This window comes from Bidens hawaiensis, unplaced genomic scaffold (genome assembly GCF_021521415.1).
Source record: "Bidens hawaiensis isolate Kalapana, Puna unplaced genomic scaffold, B.hawaiensis_p1.1 tig00032814_1, whole genome shotgun sequence".
Lineage (NCBI taxonomy): Eukaryota > Viridiplantae > Streptophyta > Magnoliopsida > Asterales > Asteraceae > Bidens > Bidens hawaiensis.
The window spans coordinates 21,139-28,791 of record NW_027495608.1 but is presented as its reverse complement, the minus strand read 5'-3'; the positions used below and the strand labels follow the sequence as shown (position 1 = coordinate 28,791).

Here is a 7,653-nt window from a genome sequence, read left to right as displayed (position 1 = left end):
GTAATACGCTCTAACCCATGTCAAAGGTCAACCAAAAACCCAACCACGTGATTTCGACATTCCAAAAGTCTTACCAATGCACATCAAAGTTTCTAACCCAACCATTTAACTTTGACCTCTCAATAGCCTTAGCAATGTCCATCTAACCATCATTAACTTGATAATCCCTTTTGTTAACTCTTCAATCCTACATAATATACCATTCAATCTTAGATTCAAAAATGCAACACAAGTTTAATAATCTTTGCTCAAGAATAAGCCAAGCCATAGATAGATCAACACTAACTAGATACAAATGACCATAACCTAGTAAACAAATAATCCATAAACTAACACCAAAACATTGTGTACAATTACATACAACAATATGTTACAACACAATCCAACACTAACTCAAATCAATCAAATTCACTTCCGACCAGATCCCGCTACTGTGGTCGCTTGGAATAAATCATCAATCCGAGCCTCGACATCTTCAACACTAAACTTAACATGTTTATCCGCATACTTCCCGATATCTTGAACACTATGAAACCTCCCAAGAAAGTTCCTATAAGCCGGAAGCAAAGTACCCGCAACCGAAACCTTCAACTCTTCCCTCAATTGTTCATCAAACACAACCCATGTAGATTGAGTTCTACAAATCTCGACAAACTGCGAATTGAAAAGCTTAAGCTTTTCCTTCAATACTTTCGAAGCAAGATTCAAATTCGAAGACAGGTTACTGTTGTCAAGCTTCAAAGTATTAAGAATCTTATGCCATGATGCCCTTTGATAATTTGCATGATGTTGTCTCACTTTCGATTTCTCTACTCGAACCCAATCGTCTCCGAGAAGAGAACCGAGCTCATCGTCTTTAACCTTTTGCACAATGTACCTCCCATTGTTCATCATGAACACCGACGCTAACGCAGGGTCTCGATACGCCTTCGATTTCGACTCCAAATTGCTCTCGAGAACTTCCATTATCCACACAAGTTGAACCGACAATGACGACGACGTGTCAGCCCCTGACTGGTCAACATTATCATCAAGAACTTCTCTTAAAGTCGGTCTAGAACACGCTGCACGAAGGTAATTCATAACATAACGAGTGATCGGGTGAAGACCGCCACCAGGGACCGCAGCCTTAGCCGGATCACGTCGAATCAAGTTCTCTAACTCAACAAAAATGCCCCTAATCGATTCACCTAACCTATTGCAAACCGAAACCGCTTTATTCCTTATAAACAAACAATAATGCCCCGAAAACAATATATGAAACTCCGGTACCAACGCGTTCACCGCATCATACACATCAAGTATCTTAAACAACCGCTCAGGCGACCTACTCCCCATCGCAATTCCATTAGCAAAATTAAGCAGCTCCATAACCGAAACCCGACACGTGTCCATAAACGACAAATCCGCAGCCGCAGCCGCCGTGGCAGACGACGAACCGAAGACTAATTCACAAAGACGCTGCTCGCTCGGGTAAAACACTCTAACCGCCATATTAATTGTTTTAATCCACTTCTCAATCTCATCATCATTGTTTTGTAACCCTAACCCTAGAAACCCTAATCTCGAAACACTTTTGGCTATAAATTCTCTCCGGCAAGTACTGTAAGCTAACGAACACTCCTTCCAGTAACCGGCTGCAATCATCCGGTTCGATATATCGTGTAGGTTTTTCACCGTACCGGACGATAATGCATCAATCGTTATATTATAATCCGTCACAGGACGCGCCACCGGAACAATGACGTCAGCGTCCACGTCATCAAACCCGTCACCGGAATCTGAATCCGAATCTCCGTAACCACCGCCGTCGTGAACTCCGGTACCGGAATCTTCAATCAACCGTTTAAACTCCTCTTCGAGCCGAAACACACACCGCCGGATCAAATCCTCAGCTCGATCTAGACACGAGGTGACGTCAGCATCGTCGGATACAACACTCCACTCATGGATCACGGTAATCAGCTCGTCAACGGAAGCTAAAAACAACGAGGGGTTGCCAGAGTTTGACCAGATGGGATGGTCAACGGATAAGTATTTAAAAACCCTCCGGTCAATGGTTTTCAACGTCTGGTCAAGTGACGCCGCGCCGTCGAAGTCAAGGCTTCCGGTGAGTTTTTCTTTGAACCTGCCGTCGAAGTTGGAAAAGATTTGGAGGATGTCGTCGGTGACGGCGGTGTCGGTGTGGCCTAGGGTTTTGGCGATGTGACGGGCCACGGCGATGAGTTTGTCTTCGTTGGTTTCAGACATGATTTGATTGAGTATGGAATTGGGGTTGTGAGAGTGAGTGATTATATATATGTTTTAAGGCATGTAATTAATAATATAATCTGGGTTATGAATGATGTTAGAATTGGATTGAGATTTGTGTAGATTTAAAAATGAATTAGAAAATGTTAACGCGGTTGAAGAACAGTGAAGGGTGTGTGGGGGCTGGTTGGCGGCGGTGTGTGTGGGAAGGAGGGAGGAAGGAGACCAATTTGGAAACCTAATAAACAAATAATGATATACACTCCTAGTTTATGTCAAATTTTATTTTATTTTGTTTTACGGCTACTCGTACTTTAGGTTGGGGTGAGTAATAACCGTAACGTTAATTAAAATCGAAACTGAATTAAAAACTGATGAAATTGAACCGGAGTAACTGAAATAATTGAAATTAACCATACCGCACTGAACTTTTCATGTATTTTTATCTTCATTTCATGTACTAATATCTTAATTTCATATATTTATACTTTCAATTCATGTAGTTATATCTTCATTTCATGTATTTTTAAACAAAAATTTAGCTCATGTTGATATCGATTATTATCCGAAATTAACCGAACCGAACCGCGCGCACCCCTAGTTAGGGGTGTGCAAAGTCGCTTCGATTCGGTTTGAAATATTAGTTGATGATAAATATAATTGAAATATTCGGATAACTGTTGATTATGGGTCAGTTTCGGTTACTCGTTTTATGTAATTATATGTTTTTCTTTTTCCCTTTGTTTTAGTTAAGATTAGTTACGGTGTGTGAAGCTCATATGTGTAGTTTTGAAGCTATGCTGTAAATAGTTGCTGATATAAAGTTAAATGTTTGAAGTTAGATAAAGAGGTATAAAAGAATGTAGTGGAGTTATAAACTTTGGAAAACATAAACATACAATGTTCGTTTCAGTTCTGTTCGGTTTGTTAGAGTCGGTTAACGAAGACATTAAAAGTAACCATAATTGTCGGTTTTTTCGGGTTGTTAATTACGGCTAACGGGTTATTTCTTAGTTATGGTTCAGTTTTTGCTTACACCTATCACATGTTGTAATTGACAAAGCATTATTCAAGGTACGGGTACCGCTAGCCAAAAGCCCTTTGGTGTAACAATATGGATTAAGGTTTATTTTAGAAGTGTTTAGATTGTAGGAAATACTTACGAAAGTTATATGCCAGGTGTTTATATGATTATTTACAAGGAATACAATGGCATTAACAATTGTCGATTTTTAGACGCTTTTTAGAAGAGCATGACACAAAGGAAAGATGGAATAGTGATGTTCTTGTATAAGAACAACAAGACGCGAGTCTTGTGAGTGAAATAAAGAAATTGGTGGAGCATTTTGAAGTTTGTTTTTTCGTAAGAGGAGAAAAGCCCATGCGGGATGGGCATGTGATTATGTAGAGCCGGTTTTGAAGCCTCCTATTTGGGATGGTCTGTACAACTAAAATGGTTAACATGGAAATATGTGAAAACGTAAAGTGGGTTGAGATAATAATGTAAAACGAGTCAACTTTCTCGTGAGATACTCAAAATCAGCTCGTTAGAATATCAAAACAAGCTAGCATCTAAAGTGAAGCTGGTTTAGTAAACGTTTAAACAATCACAAACCCAAACCATTACATACAAAACTTAATTTGTCTCACGATCCGTTATATACAATGATTGTCTAGGTAGATCTACGCCATGAATCAAACATATTTATATATCGCCATTAACTTCTAACTCATTGTTCATTAAATTTTGATGTGTTGTTACTAGTATTCGACTAATCACATCAAATAATCATCTTGTTACGTTCGTCTAGGAATAAGTTTTATATTTATCTACTTGAAAAAAAAAGGTTGGAAGACGACTTTGACTATGTAAACCATATTAAGGTAGTGACATAAATATATTTTAATTAATTATAGTGTAAAATCAGATGTAACGTATTTATTTAAGTTGTGTACTAAGTTTATCTTGTAATAAACTTACATACTCGTAATTTAACATAAATAGTTTTACATAAAAGTAATAATAAATTGTTGATTAAAATTCAGCAAATTGTAGATCATTTGAATCACATCAAGCAACACCATATGTGGCATTGATAATGCTTAAGTTTTTTTCCTTGTCTATTGATTCAAACAAAATCCTCAATCCACTAAACATCTCAAGATACAACATGTAGGTTTCAGGTAATAATAGTGTGGTGTGGTCCATGTGACTTGCTTTGTATTTGTATACACCGTTTCAGCAAGTGTGGCCTGCGAAAACGATAATATGCATTTATTTTCCAAAAATCATGAAAGGGTCCGTTAATTTGATACCACATCTTCGTTTCATGCTTAGATCAATCCATTACGAGGTTTCACAAGTGTTGCCATTGATAAGCATTGGCTCCTAAATTCCCACCACCCGTCTTTCATGTCCGTACGGATAATGATAATGATATTTTTGTTTCTAAATAGAATGAGTCAATTAGAATAAGTTGATTTTACCATTGTGATTAGTTAGTTATGTTTATTTAATAAGTGTTTTATGTTGTACGATTATAGTTATAAATTTGTTATGTTAAAAGGTAAGTTTAAGAGTTTATTAAATGCATTAAACTTTTAGACAAATGATATAATATGTTTATGAATTTTATCTTATTCTCTATGTTCAATCAATAGAATCCGTCACAAACTACTCATGAAACTAAAATATTTTAAATATCGGAATTTATTTTATTTCTTTAATGCTAGCTTCATAAAGTTAAAGCACGACGGTGCCTTTAAGAAACAACGAGACAAAGCAGTCAAAATTGAAAATCCAATCAATAGAAAGCAATCACAAGCAACTTTATAGAAATACCAAATATATTTTTAATTCTAACATTTTGAAGGAACTTCAGTTTTTCACTTTTTTTATTATGCTTACGAAATTTGTAAGGCCCCGTTACCGGTAGCCCTACTTTCGTGTTGGATTTACTCATAAACGCAGTTCTAAATATCAGAGTTAATTAAAACATTCGCGGAATATAAAAGCTTTCATAAAACATTTCATAACAAAACACGTCTTGTCTTAAAACATCATTTTGTCTTTCAAAATAAACGAAACGTTAAACTTAAACGTCTTGAGTCTTCCGATGCCAGCCTCTTATTCAGTGCCACGTGTCTCCTCAAGCGAGCTGCCTCATCCTACTCACCTGCGTGCATACTAAAAGTCAGCTACGCTGAGTAAGTTCTAGTTAATCATACACTATACAATACACATAAACTTATATTCTTTCATTCATACTTTCATACTTTCATACTTTCTTTCGTATTAACTTACTTTCATATCTTACGTTATAAAGAGCATTACGCCCTACATTCCTCGAGTATTATTAGGGCTCGGTACCCTCCTTCCTCGAGTATTATTAGGGCTCGGTACCCTCCTTCCTCGAGTATTATTAGGGCTCGGTACCCTCTTTCCTCGAGTATTATTAGGGCTCGGTACCCTCTTTCCTCGAATATTAGTAGGGTTCGGTTCCCTAGTTCTCGAATATTAGTAGGGTTCGATTCCCTCTTCGTTACCATACAACCATACATCATACCTCGAGTATTATTAGGGCTCGGTACCCTCTTTCCTCGAATATTAGTAAGGTTCGGTTCCCTAGTTATCGAATATTAGTAGGGTTCGATTCCCTCTTCGTTACCATACAACCATACATCATACCTCGAGTATTATTAGGGCTCGGTACCCTTTTCGTAACCATACAACCATACAACCATCATTTCCTTCTTTTATTAACTTTATCACTTTCATACACATAAGCATACATATCATACTTATCTTATACATAGCGTTACAACCTGACAGTACGTGCAATATCCGAAGATCGTTCACGTACCATCAAGCAATCATTCATACATTTCACATTATCCACATAAGGCATACACTTATCTCTTAGGATAAGCGTATTAACAAACATATTGAGTATGCACACAGCCCTGAAAACATAGCACATAAATGGGGCTAGAAACTCACCTGAACACAGTTACGTTCACCGTTAATCGTAATCCCTTTCTTCAGTTGTGCACGGCTGACTGTATAACAAGTATACGTATCAATTAACTATCACTACTCATATCATCTTTCTAGTCTTAACTACTACCCACAACGAACGGGGGTCCGGGGGCAGCGCCCTTGGCAGCGGGGTCTAGGGGCGGCAGCCCCTAGCAGGGTCCAAGGGGCAGAGCCCCTGGCTGGGGTCGAGCTGCCAGGTCAGCTTGGAAAAATTTTATTTCCATTAACTGTCTTAACACATTTTTCATTAGGTTTTTAATTTATTTTCTAATCGAACTTGACTTTAGGCGAAGTTAAACCTTAGGCGAACTTAGCTTTAGGCGAAGTTAAACCTTAGGCGAACTTAGCTTTAGGCGAAGTTAAACCTTAGGCGAACTTAGCTTTAGGCGAAGTTATCAGTTAGACGAACTTGGCTTTAGTCGAAGTTACCAGCTAGGCGAACTTGGCCTTAGGCGAAGTTACCAGTTAGGCGAACTTGGCCGTAGGCGAAGTTAAGCTTTGAAGGCGAAGTTAAACTTTTGCAGGCGAAGTTAAGCTTTTGCAGGCGAAGTTGCCCAGTTCGCAGGCGAAGTTGCCCAGTTCAGCTACGGGTTTGGTTTTTATCAAGCATTTTGGCGATTTTTGTAACACCCCGACCAAAGGCGGATTATACATCGGGGCGCCACATATTGTTTCATTACTCGTGACACTATTGGGTGTCAATATTTAATAAATACATTCATTCGCGCACGCACAAGGTATACATAAGATAACATAATCATCATAAATCAATATATTATAAATCATAATATTCGAACAGCAATAACTTGTCTTGATACATTTTAATCTAGGTCCAAAATAAAGAAAACTTCCTAGGTTATCTCGAGCTCCAAAACAGCTACTGCAAACCTGAACATGTGTTAAAATAAAACGTCAAACACTTGCGTGTTGGTGAGAAATCAAGTTTAATAGTTAATACATAGATAACAATAAAATCTGCGCGCAACATGTGTATGTCTGGTTTTCAACAGGGGTGTAATCTGATCGGGACCAACTCTAAGATTCATAGACTGCCAGTGCTCACAATTGAGCTCACAAACAAGACAAACTGTGCATGTGTAAACAAAAGAGAAAATCATAAACGATAGTTCTCCCGTGTTCATCTAATGGCACCATGAGAACTGCGGAATAGACCGACAAGACGGTTAATGATCCACACATACAAATAAACAGCCAAGTCTACGTCCTCAACACATGGGATACTGCGCGACTAAAGTTCATAAACAGTTTAAGACTCTAAGTTTGTATGAACACATGAACATCCCAAAACATTAAAAATAAAAGGGATTAGGTACGAGATTACTCACTTGATAATCGGTGTGAAG

The 7,653-nt window shown here is 38.0% G+C and overlaps 1 pseudogene; it reads right to left on the bottom strand.

The window, feature by feature from the left end:
* Positions 1-209: 209 nt before the first annotated feature.
* Positions 210-2,489, bottom strand: LOC143584131 (exocyst complex component EXO70B1 pseudogene; annotated as a pseudogene).
* Between the last annotated feature and the right edge of the window lie 5,164 nt (positions 2,490-7,653).